This window comes from Schistocerca gregaria, chromosome 4 (genome assembly GCF_023897955.1).
Source record: "Schistocerca gregaria isolate iqSchGreg1 chromosome 4, iqSchGreg1.2, whole genome shotgun sequence".
In the NCBI taxonomy this organism is placed as follows: Eukaryota; Metazoa; Arthropoda; class Insecta; order Orthoptera; family Acrididae; genus Schistocerca; species Schistocerca gregaria.
Window position 1 is genome coordinate 684,537,129 of NC_064923.1, and position 18,393 is coordinate 684,555,521.

Genomic DNA, 18,393 nt, shown 5'->3' on the forward strand with positions numbered 1-18,393 from the left:
AAATGTTGATGTCTGGAAGGAAGGCTATTGGAAATTGATGAGCATTTGCAATTAAATTGGATAATAACAATGACATTGTATGGTACAAAGCAAGGCTAGTTGGAAAAGGTATTAGCCAACAGGACTGAATCTTTCAGTCCTGTGGTTAGGTTTGAAACTCTGAGAGCCCTCTTGTGTGTTGCTGTTCAAATAAATTGGAACATCAAACAATATAACATTAAAACAGCATTATTGAATGGTAAACTGGAGGAAGAAATTTACATGCAACTACTACAAGGTTATGATGATGCCACAGGTCATGTTTGCAGATTGCTTCAAAGCATGTATGGACTAAAGCAAGCAGCAAAATGTTGGTATGAGTATTTAAAGTTATACCTTAAGAAATCAAATTTGCGGGAGAGTAGTGCTGATCCTTGTATGTATTTTAATGAAAATTTAATTTTTTTATTTCATGTGGACAATGGATTTATAATGGGACCTAGTGAAACAGTTCATAATTACACAAAACAATTACTTGAAGTGTTTGATATGGTAGTAGGTGAATTGGATTGTTATCTTGGCTTTCAAGTCCAAAGATTTAATAATTTTATGAAGATTAATCAGACTGAATATGAAAAAGAATGTTAGCGAGGTATCATATGACTGATGCAAAGCCAATATCATTACCAATTGAGACTGGATGGATACCTGGTAATTCACCACCAGCTACTGATACCAACACTTATTGATAAAATATAGGCAGTCTCATATATTTAACATTGGGGACACGTTCAGATCTAGCTTATGCTATAATGTTGCTTCAAGAGCACAAGATTCGCCTACTGAAGCACACCTAAAATTAATTATATGAATTCTTCGCTATTTGAAGGGTACAATAAATGACAGAATTCAGTTTAGGAAAATGAACAATTCTGTTACAGAAGCTTATAGTGATGCTGATTATGCAGGTTAAAAATTGACTAGACATTCAACAAGTGCAGTTTTAATGAATTTTTGTTGTGGACCAGTAATGTGGAAAAGTAAACTACAGAAATGTGTCACACAATCATCAATGGAACCTGAATTTGTTGCTGTCAGTGAGGCAAGTAAATCTTTAGTATGGCTTGATTTTTATTCAAAGAAATTGACATAGTTGAAAAGAGTTCCATTCCTACTTTACACATTGACAACCAAAGTGTTATTACATATATCAAAGGCACAGAATTCTATGAACGCTCCAAGCATATTGAAACGTGCTATCAGTATGTACGACAGTCAGTTAATGAGAAGAAGATCAATGTCAAGTGTTACAACGCAAGATCAGGCACATGAAATTCTTACTAAGGGCTTATGAGCAAAGAAGCTATCAAGAATGAAAACTGTGATTGGGATGGAAGTAACTAATGAAAATAAAGACTGAGTTAAATTCTTGATTTGGTGATGAAATATGAACTTGCAGGAGAGTGTTAAAGGATTGTAAATGATGTTACAAGATCATATTTGTTTCTGTTATATGTGTGCAAGTATCTTTGATTCAAAGTTAATGTTTGATGTATTTGTTCTTTGTATTAAAGATCTGTGAAGTTTTAAAATAATATATAGTTGTTCTGTTGTTGATCTTAGGTTAACTTCAGGCACTTTAATAAATCTTTGTGCAGTCATTTAGAGGTTGGATATATATTTTTTTTATCCTAACAAAGGGGGATGAGGGGATACAGGGCACAATCGGGTAGAATGAATTCAATCAGCTCACTATAATAAGTATGTATGGATGGACATGCGTATGTGTGTGTGTGCGCGAGTATATACCTATCCTTTTTCCCCCCTAAGGTAAGTCTTTCCGCTCCCGGGATTGGAATGACTCCTTACCCTCTCCCTTAAAACCCACATCCTTTCATCTTTCCTTTTCCTTCCCTCTTTCCTGACGAAGCAGCCGCCGGTTGCGAAAGCTCAAATACTGTGTGTGAGTTAGTGTTTTATTCCTTGTGCCTATCTACCGGCGCTTTCCTGCTTGGTAAGTCTTGGAATCTTTGTTTTCACTATAATAATCATTTTAGATATCAATGAACAATGGAATGTGCTGTCCTCACACACCCATTTAGCTTTCCACAGACCCCTCCCCATCAGTGCATTCTGGAACTAATTTCCATAATTGATTACCACTCATGTGATAACATTGGACAATGTTTTGCCACTGTTGTGGCACTCATTTTGTGTGGCCTTCTGGACCATCTATTCTAAGTAGCTTTCAGAGACAGTATTTAGTATTGTATGGTGTCCCATTCTGTTCACCACTTATAGAACTCTAAATATCCCATCTGATTGCTGGGTGATAAAAATCTCTTCCGCAAATAATATTGTGATTGGGAGACATGTATTAGCAAGCAGCAGTTTTCTCCAAGTTTTGGGTGCCTTTTGGGCGTGAGTCTGGAGCTTAACAGAAGGACCCAATTAGAAGTTTATACACACCCTTGATTCTGTGTCTTGGCCAAGTGAACTTGCAATCAGTGCCAACTTCTGTCTCAGTGAATTTGAGTTTCTTGCTGTTGTGAAAAACACCCCCCCCCCCCCCCTCGATTTCCCATTATCCTATCTTACAGTTATGCACTTATACACTGATGGAAATGGAAGTTGTTACACCAGCAATCGTTGATCAAAAGCTACAAGACTGATACTCCAGTATTTCCATACCTGAGGGCCAAATTTCATGTTTAGGCGAACTTATTTTCAATATAGCTAAAGCAATTCCTATTAGGTAAAGAAGGGTATGAGTGTGAGTGTGATACTGAGTGCTTAGAACATCATTGGAACTTTCCAGGTATAGATTGCAGTGCGTTGTGTGTAATATTCCCAGGCTGCTAGTCTTTTTCAACTAATTAAGTAAAGACAATGATAGTGTGATATTAATATTTTGCAGTTATTGCAAATTTATCACATATTTTGTTTCACGACCACATGGAGACATCTACATTTACATAGATACTCCACAAGCCATAATATGTTGCATGGCTGAGGGTACCTTGTACCACTACTAGTCATTTCCTTTCCAGTCTCACTCTCAAACAGAGCAAGGGAAAACGGACTATCTATATGCCTCCATATGAGCCCTAATTTCTTGTATCTTATCTTCATGGTCCTTAAGTGCAATATATGTTGGCGGCAATAGAACTGTTCTGCAGACAAATTCAAATGCCAGTTCTCTAAATTTCTTTAGTAGTATTTCTTGAAAAGGCTTCTTCGTGTTTACAGAAGTTTCGACTGCCAGTTAAAAGATATTGATTAATGAAGGGAACGTGGGGCACTCTACAGACTACTAGCAATTAGACATCTCAAACAAAACCGGATACAGAATGAAATTTTCACTCTGCAGCGGAGTGTGCTCCGATATGAAACTTCCTGGAAGATTAAAACTGTGTGCCAGACCTAGAGTCGAACTCGAGACCATTGCCTTTTGAAGGCAAGTGCTTTACCACTTGCCCACGAAGGGCAAAGTTCGAGTTTCGGTCCGGCACACAGTTTTAATCTGGCAGGGAGTTCCCAAACCGGATATATTCTCAAAAAACTTAGAAATCCGAGGGAGTCTCGTTACAGAGTAAGGTTTGAACTTGGCAGTCCACAAGTTTGGACTACACAGGTCATCCACAACCTTGCTCTGTACCAATTCAAAAGTACATGAAACCATGTAACACACAAAATAAATAATGATAACTAGTCCAGCCTCCAAAAAGAGTACTGATGCTGTACATCTACATCTATATGGATACTCTGGAAATCACAATAACTGTCTATTATTCCAGTCTCGAATAGCGCGCGTAAAGAAACATCTATATCTTTCCATGTGAGGTCTGATTTCTCTTTTATGGTGATCGTTTCTCCCTATGTAAGTCGATGTCAACAAAATATTTTCGCATTTGGAGTAGAGAATTGGTGGTTGAAATTTCGTGAGAACATTCCACCACAAATAAAAACGCCTTTGTTTTAATTATGTCCACCCCAAATCCTGTATCATATCAGTAACACCCTCTCACCTATTTCGCTATAATACAAAACGTGCTAATCTACTTTGAACTTTCTCGATGTACCCCATTAATCCTATATGACCATGCGGCAGTACTCCAAACGTAGCGTAGTGTAGGCAGTCCATTAGTAGATCTGTTACATTTTCTAATTGTCCTGCCACTTAAACGCGGTCTTTGGTTAGTCTTCCCCAGAAAGTTTTCTATGTGTCCTTCCAAACATAAGTTTTTCGTAATTGCAATTCCTATGTATTTAGTTGAATTTTTCGGCGTTTAGATTCGATTGGTTTATCGTGTAACCAGTTTCGCCGATTCCTTTTAGCACTCATGTTTATGACCTCACACTTTTCATTATTTAGGGTATTAGTAAATGAGATGTGAAACTCTAGATTTAAATCACAAACGACGGCAATGACGTATTGCGAACACGCAGATAGGGGCAGTGCAACAATACTTACTGTTCTGAAACAATAGATATCGCTAAGATAACTCGTCAGGGCGCATTGTGTATTTGCTGAATCGCAAACGTGGTGGAAACTACCGCGTTTCTGCTGGTTGTGTAGTAAAGCCCATCAAGAACTGCAACGAACTATAGTAAAGAGAACCTCTTTCTTGTTACCTCGGACCCAACTCACTGTGAGCTTCATCTGAGAGCAGAATGTTTATGCGGTCAACTTAAATGGGTGTGAACAAAGCGATGATCGCTTAGTCTTTGTGCCAAGTGTCAGTTCGGCCCGCCCGCACGAAGTTTGGTGTTCCTGAGGATAGTGTCAACTCTCACCGCCTGAAGGATTGGTGTTCCTTCACCTAACCATTATCTAGATTTGAATCTGATTGAACGGCCACTGGAACTTTTATATATTTTCGCCATCTGATGTATTTCATCAGTTAAATGATTGGCCATCACGTAAATTGGTCCACCCCTGCCATCCGATAGTCCTCTATCTAGGTAAACTATCGATGGCTTCAGTTGACTTGGGAAAATCACTTTTAATGTATAAATAAGCAGATTAGATTTGTCAATTTTTAAATTAAAGGTGTACAGCCTCATATCTCCTACCAGTGAACTCATACTTGCACAAGCAACCTGAATCTGTGGCTGGAAACGCGGTTTTAATTTTATTTTAGTCTCTCTCTTTATAATGGGACGAGGCTGAATAGCTATAGAGACTTCACTGCATGCTCTGAACGTCTCTGAAAATCTGTGTGTTAGAAGTTACCCTCTTTAAGGTTTCCAAGGGGATGGACAGCAGCCCTTGTGATAATAATATTCCCTTCTACTCATCAAACATAAACTGAAATCAAATAACGAAACATATGTAGGCCTACACTGAATATACAGAGTGGTCCATTGATTGTGAGTGGGCCACATATTTCACGAAATAAGTGTCACACGAAAAAACTACAAAGAACGAAACTTGTCTAGTTTGAAGGCGAAAACCAGATAGCGCTATGGTTGGCCCACTAGATGTTGCTGCCAAAGGTCAAACGGATATCAACTGCGTTTTTTTAAAAATAGGAACCCCCATTTTTTATTACATATTCATGTAGTATGTAAAGAAATACGAATGTTTTAGTTGGACCACTTTTTTCGATTTGTGATAGATGGCGCTGGAATAGTCACAAACATATGGCTCACAATTTTAGACAAACAGTTGGTAACAGGTAGGCTTTTTAAATTAAAATACAGTATGTAGGTACGTTTGAACAATTTAATTTCGGTTGTTCCAATGTGATACTCATACCTTTGTGAACTTATCACTTCTGGGAATGCATGCTGTTACAGCGTGATTACCTGTAAGCACCACATTAATGCAATAAATGCTCAAAATGATGTCCGTCAACCTCAATGCATTTGGCAATACATGTAACGACATTCCTCTCAACAGCGAGTAGTTCACTTTCTGTAATGTTCGCACATGCAGCGACAATGCGCTGATGCATGTTGTCAGGCGTAGTCGGTGGATCACGATAGCAAATATCCTTCAACTTCCCCCACAGAAAGAAATCCATGGACGTCAGACCCAGTGAATGTGCGGGCCATGGTATGGTGCTTCTACAACCAATCCACCTGTCATGAAATATGTTATTCAATACCGCTTCACCCGCACGCGATCGATGTGCCAGACATCCATCATGTTGGAAGTACATCGCCATTCTGTCATGCAGTGAAACAGCTTGTAGTAACATCGGTAGAACATTACGTAGGAAATCAGCATACACTGCACCATTTAGATTGCCATCGATAAAACGGGGGCCCAATTATCCGTTCAAAGTCGTCGCCATGCAATTCCTGGTGCATAGAAATATGGTACAGGTGCAATCGATGTTGATGTAGCATTCTCAACGTCGACGTTTCTGAGATTCCCGATTCTTGCGCAATTTTTCTGCTGCTAATGTGCGGATTAGCCGCGACAGCAGCTAAAACACCTACATGGGCATCATCATTTGTTACAGGTCGTGGTTGACGTTTCACATGTGGTTGAACACTTCCTGTTTCCTTAAATAACGTAACTATCCGGCGAACGGTGCGGACACTTGGATGATGTCGTCCAGGATACCGAGCAGCATACATAGCACACACCCGTTGGGCATTTTGATCACAGTAGCCATACATCAACACGATATCGACCTTTTCCGCAATTGGTAAACATAGGTAATGTATCACAAAGCAAATACCGTTCGCACTGGCGGAATGTTACGTGATACCACGTACTTATACGTTTGTGACTACTACTGCACCATCTATCACAAAGCGAAAAAGTGGTAAACTAAAACATTCATATTTCTTTATGTACTACACGAATATGTAATAAAAAATGGAGGTTCCTATTTTGACCTTTGGCAGCGACATCTAGCGGGCCAACCATAGCGCCATCTGGTTTCCCCCTTCAAGCTAGACGAGTTTCGTTCTTTGCAGTTTTTTCACTTGACGCTTATTTCGTGACGTGTTTGCCCCGGTCACTATCAATGGACCACCCTTTATACAAACAAGGAATGACAAGTACATTAAAACATTTTATAGAGATCAAAATGGAACTCTTTCCAAGACTATCTATGTACAAAAGGTTCTCACATAGAAAAGAAAAACAGCTAGCCTAAACAACACTTTAGAATCCTGTTCCCTTTGCTCGATCTAATCAATTGCCAGATCTGGAGAAAACAATTCAGTTTAGTAGACACAAAGGATTGTGACAATTTATTTGAATAGGAGCATTAAGACAAAAACAAATGCTGTTTCTGCAGTTGTTGAATGTCACTACACAAGGTTATCCATCCATTAGTGTCCCTTCAAGATTTAACAGGGGTACATGTAGATTTGTAACACAACAAACAAACAAAACCAAATGGCGACATTAAACTTTCTGTAGTTATTTAGCAACAGGGAAAGGATATACCAGTCAGCTTTCATGTTGATGGAAACATTGTTGTGTACTTGGTCTGGCGAGAATTGCTACTGAAAAGACTGCCAAGCCGACCATCTCCATAGCCAGCTGTCTCATGTGGACAGGGAAATGGTCTGCAGCAGTTTATTCAGTCAAAAGGCCATAGCCGGTTTCCCTTTTGAGTCTCATCAAGACCTGTGCTACACTGTAACAATATTCCCTTGCCTCGGATTCCAGTCTGTGGACCCCCTGTCCACTGAGATGCTGGGGAGGGGTGCTATTTGACCCAATAACTCAGCTGCTGCCACTCTAAACCGTTCGTTAGCGGTACACTCCTAACATTGCAGTTTGCCCACGCTTTTAGCGTTTTTGACATGAGCTGCTAGCAACAAACGAGCTACGAGGACTCAAATGCAGGAAACTTTCCCTCAGGCTACAGTCTTGTAAGAGACATAATAATATTTATGGGACAGCGAGCAGACTCTGCTTGAAATTTCAACTCCCACGATCGCCTTTCTTCAAAATTCTCGATCTCTTGCTCTCATTCTGTTTGGTGGCATACACACAGACAAATTTACTTTCTTTAGACTACTACTTAAAATTTGATGTTTATTTATATTAATTTTCAGGGTTTTCCCCTTTATTCTCGACAAACAACATTCAATTCCCTTTTTACTCCTTCTTTCTTCCTCTTTCTCATATTTACAAAGGACTCTCACTTTTGTAATTTCGCTGTTTTAGTAGGAGCTATTAGACAGAATGTCTATCAGAGGATAAGTGATTGCCTTTCTTCTTTCCATAAAATATTATCCTTTCCTGTAATGATGAGAGTCGCTGGCTGAATTAGAGGCGAAACCATGTACCGTCTACTTGGTCATTGTGGATTTTCAGTGAGTCCTGCCCATGTTTTAATAACCAATGTTTTACTTCACTTCTTCTCTCAGTGTCTGGTCAGACCTTGCTAATTACTATATTGGCTTCTAATAATCCCATAATCATGATTTATTTTTGTGATTGTAGCATACACTTCTTGTGCTTGGAGTTGCAACGACTTCCTCTGCCCTTTTCACTGCATGTAACTGTTGTTATGTAATGTACAACTCCTCCTTGCTCAGTTGTTGCTTTTAGTGCATGCCTCAAATGTGTGTGCTGGTTGTCTAGTGGTTAACTGAATCAACTGGAGTTAGCCTACTTGGTGAAACACGTCATAATCACATACTTATCCCCTGATCCGATCTGACTTCGGCAAATATTTGAGTCAAGGGGATTTCGTCAGTGCACCGGTTATGTACAGTCGCATGTGGCAGCCGCCTGAAGGGTGTATTGTGTAGCGGGGGGAACAGCTCTTCTGGTATTTTCACTCTTGCTAATAGCTCATCACACTCAGGAACATGTGTCCATACTTCCACTACATTTTCTGTCTCTCTGACTCTTGTCTGTCTCAGCCATTTCAGCAATTCATCATTGACAGAGTATTTCCTCAACTTTTTTCTCTTGGTTCTCTTAGCGGAACTGCCAGTAGCTAAGCAATAATTTTAGGACTTACGTCTGAAACAAACTGAACACAATACCGATACTACAATAAAAAGAAAACTTAGCTTGGTAGTTCATACTTGCAATCATATTATGATACAAAATCGGCTGGTATTGCCCATTAACTTGCCACAACTTAAAATTATTTGTCGATATAAATTCTAAGGGAAGGACATAACTAATAAATGTTTCGATGTTTCTAATAGTTTGTATACCCTTCTAATGCAAGTATTGGGTCTACAACCATTATGAGTGATCGCCTAGGACCTTCTCCACTTGGTAATGGCCACCTTATATAAAATAGAATTTGGACATTTTCTTCTCGACCAGGTCTGACTGAAGGTGATTTGCTTTGAGTTTCTCTAATTATATCTCAGTCGAGTCACTCCTTGGTTTTGATATCACATAACAACTTGGTGTGGACAGAAATGACAGTGTTCATCTCTCCTACCCATTCGTTCAGTGACTACAGGATGGCCATCTTCTCATCCACCCTGATTAGTATCCAATCTGGAAATAATGTTAGTTAATAAATCTCGCCTTGCTTCTTAAAAGCTAGAGCCTGATCTTCGATGTGGGTTGAACATCATTGCTGTGAGCCTGGGAAGCGTCAGCAAACGTGTTCTCAGTTGTTTGTACTTCTAATTACGAGCTCTGTGCCTCTAACTTTTTTGGTAAACTGACTTCAAAAGCTTTGAATGTATCTACCTTCAATTCTGTCACCTACTATTCAAACATAGCTTGCATGACGCTAGCAACAACAGCTGGTGCAAGGCCAAACTTGCCTTTTGATGATCTGCAACTGCAATAGAAGGCAGTGTCGACTGACAGGCAGTGTTTAACTCGACCTCAGTGTGCTTCAGTATCGATGGTGGTAGTGTCATCACGATCGGTAGTGTCGGGGGTGGCAGGGGAGTTATTGGGGTGGCTGCAGCTGAGATGTCATGGGGGAAGGGGCAGTGTTAGCAAGAGTCTCGCCAACAGACAACTTGCCAGTGATGGCCTGCGAGATGCTCGCCTGGCATGACACTCAGTATGGCGGGTGGATGCTCAGCATGGGCCGTTGGCTTTGTACATGTAGTGGGATGGGCCATGGCAAAAGGGCCTGGTCTCTCCATAAACAGTGGGATGGGAAGTGGTACCTTGCAAGGTGATCTGTCCCTCTCTCTCTCTCTCTCTCTCTCTCTCTCTTTCCTGTTCATTAAGCTGTCTGTCTGACTATGCAAACGTTCACTCATGGTTGCGGCAAGCAACAATTGGAAATTGACTCTTTCTACTGGCATGGAATGAAACCAGGAAAATGGTCGCCACCCACAGTACTAGAAGGGATTATTGGGAGTGAAATGTACTCCCATCACCACTAACGCCTCAACCAAATGTAGCTGAAGTACTACTAAGGCGGATCATTCCGAAATCCACGTTCATCACTCGCAATCAGGACTGTATAACGCATCTGTAATTAATAAAATCTCTGTTTTTCCTTCCCTGATTGCCAACTCTGTACAGTGTAAGCTTCATAGGAATTGTAAAAGCAATGTTTTCTGCCTATTACAGTCTTCCCTACTATCAGAATAAAATGCCTGAAGTGTGGTGCCATTGGACATCTTCATGTCTTGCAGGAGTACTGATGAAAATTAATTGTTTAATGATGGGAACGGGATACTACAGAATAATAGCAGTCATACAGATAAAATAAAACCACACACATCCTGAAAAAGCATAGAATGTAATGAAGTCTCGTTTCAAAGAAAAATCGAAACTTCCGAGTCCATAACTTGACCACACAGGAAATCCACAGGCTTACTATGAGCTGAGCCAAAAGTACATAAAATGATATAAAACACGACATAAATAATGACAACTAGTCCAGTCCCTAGAGAGAGTATTGAAGCATTAATTAGAGCTAAGATCTGAATCACAAACAAAGGTAATTCGTCATGAGTAGGCATGTGTAGCTAGCATGTAGACAGGGGCAGTGTGATAAACATGACTCCACCCCTGCCAATTGGTAGTCCTCTAGCCAGACAAACTATTAATGACTTCAATTGGGAGAATTACTTTTAATGTATAAATCAGTAGATTAAATATTTCGAAAATTTAATTCAATGGTGCATAGCCCTGTGCCTCCTACCACTGAACTCATAATTGCATTATAATACCGAATCTGTGGCTGTACACGAGGTTTTAATTTAATTTTACTCTCTCTCTCTTTATAATAGGGCTGGACTAGGCAGCTATAGGGACTTTGCAACATGCTCCAAACGGCCCTGAAAGTCTCTGTGTTACAAAAGGTCACTAATGTACTTAATTGCAATATTTTATTCATTTTATTGTAGTAATATCATTGTAATTTCGACGAGTCTGTCTAGCTATGACATGGAACTGGATATAAATAAGTAATGATAATAATAAATTAGGAATGGTAAATCTATTAACAACACATAAATATTTCTTAACAATATATATATATATATATATATATATATATATATATATATATATATATATATATATATATTGATGAATCTTTTTGAGTATTTTGTAAAACAATGAATTCTTTCCTGTTATCATAAACATAAGGTAAATGTGTTACAGTACATTTCTGTAATGGCTTGCTGGTAACAAGAGAAGCAGCAGTAAAATACTTGATATTGTAATACATATACATGCTCTAACACATAAGGAATTGGGTACATATAATCGATAGAAAATTAAATATAACTGAACTGTGGCAAATATCCATACCTTAGGTTGTGACCAAATAGCACAATTTTTGTGCCCCATTGTCCAGTGGTATGCTTGTTCAAAATAAGTCTTGGACACAATAATAATTGTTACTGAGATGCACACTGGATTCATCGTTGGTATGAAATTTATATATAAATATCATTTGAGTGCTCTTAACACTTTCCTTTGGCAGTAAATTCTATCTTAGTCATCTGCACAAGACACACTCACAACCTGCCGCAGCAGATTTACCAGTTATTATTGCAGTTCATTACCATGTATGCTCAATACTCTGTATCCAATATTATAAAACTGATATATAACAACACAAATAATAAGTAAAATTACCAAAAATCTTAAGAGATTAAGTGTTTTACTCCAGATACATTTTCCAAGGGGCACTCCAAAAGAAATGAAAACTATTTTTGTAAAAATATAGTTTTCATTCTGCAAGTGAGAAAGTTTTACAGTGTGTAGATATATCTTTCCCGCTTGTTGTCAAACTTAGTTCAACCTATTCCCGTGAGTGGCGCTGCCACAGCATGTCTTCAAGATGGCTGCCACACTTGACGTCAGGAAGAAACAACGTGATGTCATAGAATTCCTGTGTTGTGAAAACGAGGCAGTGGGAAACATCCACAAGAGGCTGAAAAAGGTATATGGAGATGCTGCTGTCGATTGCAGTTAGTCGGTGGGTATGCAGGTTACATGATGAAAGCGAGCATGGTAATATTGAGGATTGTCCTCACAGGGGCAGGCCTTGTACTGTACACACTCCAGACAATGTGCAGAGAGTTAAGTAATTGGTGACTGCTGACAGACGCATCACAGTAAACGAATTGTCACGCTGCACTGGGATAGGGTAAGGAAGTGTTTGCAGAATACTGAAAGTGTTGCCGTTAAAAAAGGCTTGTGCCAGGTGGGTTCCCAGGATGTTGACGGTGGCTCACAAAGAAACAAGAAAAACGATATGCAGCAAACTTTTGGAACAGTAGAAGAATGGTGGAGGTGAATTTCTTGAAAGAATTGTGACAGGTGATGAAACAGGGCTCCATCATTTTTCACCAGAGACGAAGAGGCAATCAATCGACTGGGATCATGCAAATTCACTCAAGAAAAAAGAATGTAAAACCACACCTTCTGCTGGAAAAGTTATAGCTACGGTGTTTTTCGATTCCGAAGGACTCTTGCTTTTGGACATCATGCCAAGTGGAACCACTATAAATACTGATGCATATGTGACGACACTGAAGAAACTTCAATCTCGACTGAGTCGTGTTCGACCACATTGGCAAAATCAGCATGTTTTGCTGTTGCATGACAATGCACGGCTACATGTCAGTCAAAAAACCATGGAAGCGATCACAGAACTCGGATGGACAACACTGAAACACCCGCCTTACAGTCCTGACCTGGCTCTATGTGACTATCATCTCTTTGGGAAACTGAAAGACTCTCTTCGTGGAACAAGATTTGAAGATGATGACTCCTTTGTGCTCACTGCCAAACAGTGGCTCCAACAGGCTGGTCCAGAATTTTACTGTGTGGGTATACAGGCGCTGGTTCCAAGGTGGCGTAAGGCAGTTGAGAGGCATGGAAATTATGTGGAGAAATGAAAATATTGTTCCTCAAAGATGTATCTACACACAGTGAAACTTTCAAACATGTAGAATAAAAGATGGATTTAAAAAAAATAGTGTGCGTTTCTTTTGAAGTGACCCTTGTATCTACCATTGACACTTTATTTTAGTTCTCTAACAAATTTACTAATTTAGGAGAAAGTTCAATAAAGCCGTTCACTTTCCTCGCAGTTAAGAAATACCTGAATGTAGTTATAAGTCTCACGAAGTGGCAACACCTGCACTTAAATTCTCAGGCCAACAGTCAGGAAACTGTCTCTTATTTTGGACAGTCAACAGGTTTTTATATTCATATTCTCTTTGTTTCAGGTGCTGTGATCGTGTATCTCATGCCTCTTGATGACGGACTCTAGAGTTTCCTTAACATGAAGAAGGCACAAAACTACGTAATGGCTGTAAACAATCTTTAGCTGCAATGTTATGAACAATGGACCACTTTCTTTCCTGTCACCTACACAATTTAATAATTCTTACTAGCTTATTTTGCAGTAACAGCATATCCTTTATGAATTACCTGAGAGCTGAAGTCCATAAACCGTGAGCAAAATGTTTTACTAGGCATAGTTAGTTAGTTAGTTAGATGGCTGTGTGTTCCATTGATAAATCGCACGGTATAGTAGCTGTTATGATGTGGACAAGAAATGCAGATATGAAATAAGATTTTTTAAAATAGGTATGTATTACAGTTCGGTGTTAAAGATTACTATTTCTATTATTTACCCCTTCTATGACCTGGCGCAACATGCATATACTATATTTATAGATTTATTTATTCCTATTCAAGAACTCATCTACAAAATAGGAGTTGTCAAGCAGATACGATTTCAGTTTATTTTTGAAGCTATTACTGCTGTCTAACAGACATTTTATTTCATCTGGTAATTTGTCAAAAAATTTTATAGAAGCATATTTTACCCCTTTCTGTGCCAAAGATAGGCTGAGTAAAGGATAGGGCAAGTCTTTCTTTTTCTGGTGTTATAATCATGAATGTGACTCTAGTTTTTAAACTGGTCCATGTTGTTGAGAACAGATTTCATTAGTGAGTAAAAGTACTGTGAGGCTGTTGTAAGAATTCCCAATCTTTTAAAAAGATGCCTATAGGACGTGTGACTATGAATCCCACATATTATTCTAACAACTTTCTTTTGAGCAGTGAATACTTTTTGTCTAAGTGTTGAGTTATCCCAAAATATTATTTTGCGTGACATTAGATGTGAAAGTATGCAAAGTATGGTAGCTTACTAATTTCTACGTCCTCAAAATTGGCAACTATTCTTATTGCAAAAGTTGCTGATCTTAGTCACTTTAGAGATTCAAAATATGAATTTTCCAATTAAGGTTCTCATCTGTATGTACACCCAAAAACTTAGTATGCTCTACCCTGTCTACTGTTGACCCTGTCTTCTGTTGATGTGTTATATTTGTTGAAGGAACCGTACTTTTTGCAGCAGAAAATTGGATGTACTGTGTTTTTTTTTTTTTTCAATGTTTGAAGCAAGCCCATTTGCAGGAAACCAATTAATGACTCTTTCAAAGGCCTTATTTGTATCATTTTTTGGAGTTTCTTTTACTAGATTGATAATGATGGTTGTATCATCAGCAAACAGCGTCAGTTCAGCATCTTGTTTCAGATAGGAAGGGAGGTCGTTCACATATATCAAGAATAGAAGGGGACACATGATTGAACCCTGTGGAACACCTAATGTAATTTCACCCCATTTAGATGAAGTGGCAAACTTATTTAAATTATTTGACTCGTATAAAGAAACTTTTTGTTTCCTGTTCTGTAGGTATGACTTAAACCACTAATATGCCTTTCCATTTACACAATAGAATTGTAATTTCTGTAACATAATCTCATGGTCCTCATAAACAAATCTTTTGGACAAGTCACAGAAAGTTCCTACTGGTGACATTTTACTGTTTAAAGACTCTATAATGTGGACAGCGAAATAGTATATTGATGTCTGAGTGGAACAGCATTTTTGAAATTCGAACTGTGATTTACTAAGTATCCCATTACTGTTGAGATGCCTAACTACTCTTGAGTACATTACTTTCTCGAAGATTTTCGAACATGCTGTCAGCAAGAATACTGGACGTTTATTATTGACATCTGTGGTGTCCCTCTTTTTGTAGGGAGGCTTGACAATGGCATATTTTAACTTGTCTGGGAAAATACCTTGAGTTAGTGATGCATTACAGACGTGACTCAGAACAACAGCTGTAACTGCTTCACATTGTTTTCATATCTTATTGGAGATGTCATCTACTCCAGCAGAACATTTGTTTTTCAAAGATTTAATAATCTTATTTATTTCACAAGTGGTAGTTAGGTGAAAATTAATCTTACTGAAATTTTTCAAAACTGACTCTTCTATGTACTGCCTGGCTTTTTCTTTTTGAACTATTCTCACCAAATTTTCTCCTACCATTAAGAAATGGTTGTTAAATACATTAACTACTTGTGAATTGTTGGTTAGGACCGTCTCATTCTCTTTAGTAGTAATACTATCTACCCCAGTGGTTACTTTTCCTGCCTCCTTTCCAGCAACATTCCATATTGATTTGATTTTATTCCCAGAGTTGTTAATTTATTCTCTAACATACATATTTCTTGATTTCCTTACAACTTTTCTCAGTGTGCTACAATCATTTTTATAGTTTAAAACTACTTCTGGATCTTTACTAGATCTTGCTGTCTCATATAGCTTTCTTCTACTTTCTGAAGACACTTTAATACCTGTAGTAATCCAAGGTTTCTTTGAAGCGTGTGGGGCGTTGCAGTTAGTAATTTTCTTTTATTTATTTATTTATTTATTTGTCCATATAAATCTCTTTTTAAGTACATATATTGTACACAGGATATTGGACAGAAAACCTTTTTAGCTATTGGATTTTCAAATGTCAAACATACATTTTATTAATTTTTATGGCAAACTGGATCTATACAGTTAATAATTACCAATTTTCGAAAATACTGTATATTTATACCTTATTTCTACAATTAAAGATACAAATTACATTTTTTCTTGCATAAAATACTGTGAGATTGAATAGTAGCAGTTTTTCAGAAGGTAGGATGTCACAGACTTTTAAAAGCTTTGTAGTTCAGTAAGAGATTTTATATGCCTTGGTAATCTGTTGTAAAGTTTTGTTCATGCGTGATAAACACCTTTTTGGCATAATGTGGTGTTACAATGATTAATATGTATGTCACTGTCTGACCTGGTACTATAATCATGGACACTTTTGTTTTGAGGGAAAAGGTTTTCTTTTCTCAGTATGCTTTTTTTTGACATGTGTGACTACTTACAGTATATAAATGCAGGGAAGGGGTAGAATCTTTAGATCTCTAAAGAAAGGTTTGTATGATTTTCTGCTGCTCACTTGTTTCATTATTCTTATAATTGCCTTTTGTTTCCTGAAAACTGTTATGGCCTGATGTACATTTCCCCAGAAAATGATACTGTACTTCAGTATTGATTGTACGCGAGCAAAGAATACAGCCCCAACTGTTTCTGCACTAGTACTGTTGCAAAGAATTCTTACCGCATAGCTCATTTTTGCTAGTTTTGAATTTAGGGCTGTGATATGAGAGTTCCATTTAAGACTTTCCTGAAGAAATTTAGTTTCATTGACAGCACTAATGTTTTGGTTATCTATACATATTACAGGTTGTTGCCGGATTTTTATTTTGATCAGTGTGGAAATTGATGAGTACCGTTTTTTGAGGATTAACTATTAGCCTGTTTCCTTTTGTAATATCTTTTGCAAATGCATTAAGATTTTCTTCATTATTCCCTTAAATCAATAGACTGGTGTCATCTTCAAACAGCACTGGTTCAGAATCCCTAACTTGTGATGGGAAATCATTACTGTAGACCAAAAAAAAGAAAGGGACCTAAAATGGAGCCCTGTGGAACACCATGACTTAATCCACATGCTTCTGAAAGGTGTACCTGGAGTTCCTTTCCTTCTGTATAATTAATTTCAGTTACCTGAGAGCGATATTCCAAATATGATTGAATCCATTGATTTGGCACACCTCTTACAACATTCCAAGAATAGCCCTGAGATATTTCTGTGTTTGTCCACTGCATTTAAGACATGGTTTATCAGATTGACAGTGGCAGTTTCAATTGATCTCTGTGGTCTGAAGCCATGTTAACATCCAGAAGTAATATTAGTCTTGTCGAATGTTGGAAAGGGATATAAATTTATCAAGAAATGTGTTGCATTTATCATTAGAATTTAGCTCATTATATACATCTCCCCAATTAAAAATTATTAAACTTCCTCTGCAGTGTTCTATAGATACCAGGTTGAGCAACCTCACACTTTTACTTAATGGTTTCTGAACTGTACACACTGTTAGATGTTGTAAGTTAATTAGTTGTGCAGGAAGGCATGTGTTTGTTTTATATCCTCTTTCTGTACAAATACATTTTCTATTAGAGTGCTACTATCTTGAGATATATGTGTAGGGAAACTGACCACTGATTCTAAGTTATATGTTGTTAATAACACTTCTAGTTCACGTTTTCTATCAGAGTTACTTAGAAAGTTTACATTGAAATCACCACAGGTCAATAACTTCTTCTTTTTGTCCGACAGACAGCATAATAATGAGTCAAACTTTTTTATGCAAAGCTCCCAGTTTCCTTATGGGGATCTGTACACTGTTGCTAATATCAATACTACATTATCTAGCTGAAGTTCACGTGCACAAACCTCAAAGTACCGATGAACACAAAATTTGCTTACTTCTACAGTTTTGTATTTATACCCTTGTTTTATGAAAATGGCAACTCCTCCTTTATCCACCCTAGATCTAAAAGTGAAAAGATGCTAAATTATACCCCTTTATACTGACACTATCCACCCCCACAGTTACCTGGTGTTCAGACAGACAGAGTATATCATGCTCATTCTTATTTTTGAGATCATCTAGACACACTAATAACTCATCTACTTTATTTTTTATTCATCTGATAAGTGATGAACTAAGTTGATACTCCCTTGGCTTTGCCCCTATTTACTATACATGAAATTTCTTTTATTTTATCTTGATTGTTGTCTGTCTGGACTTTGGCATTTATCTAAAAACCT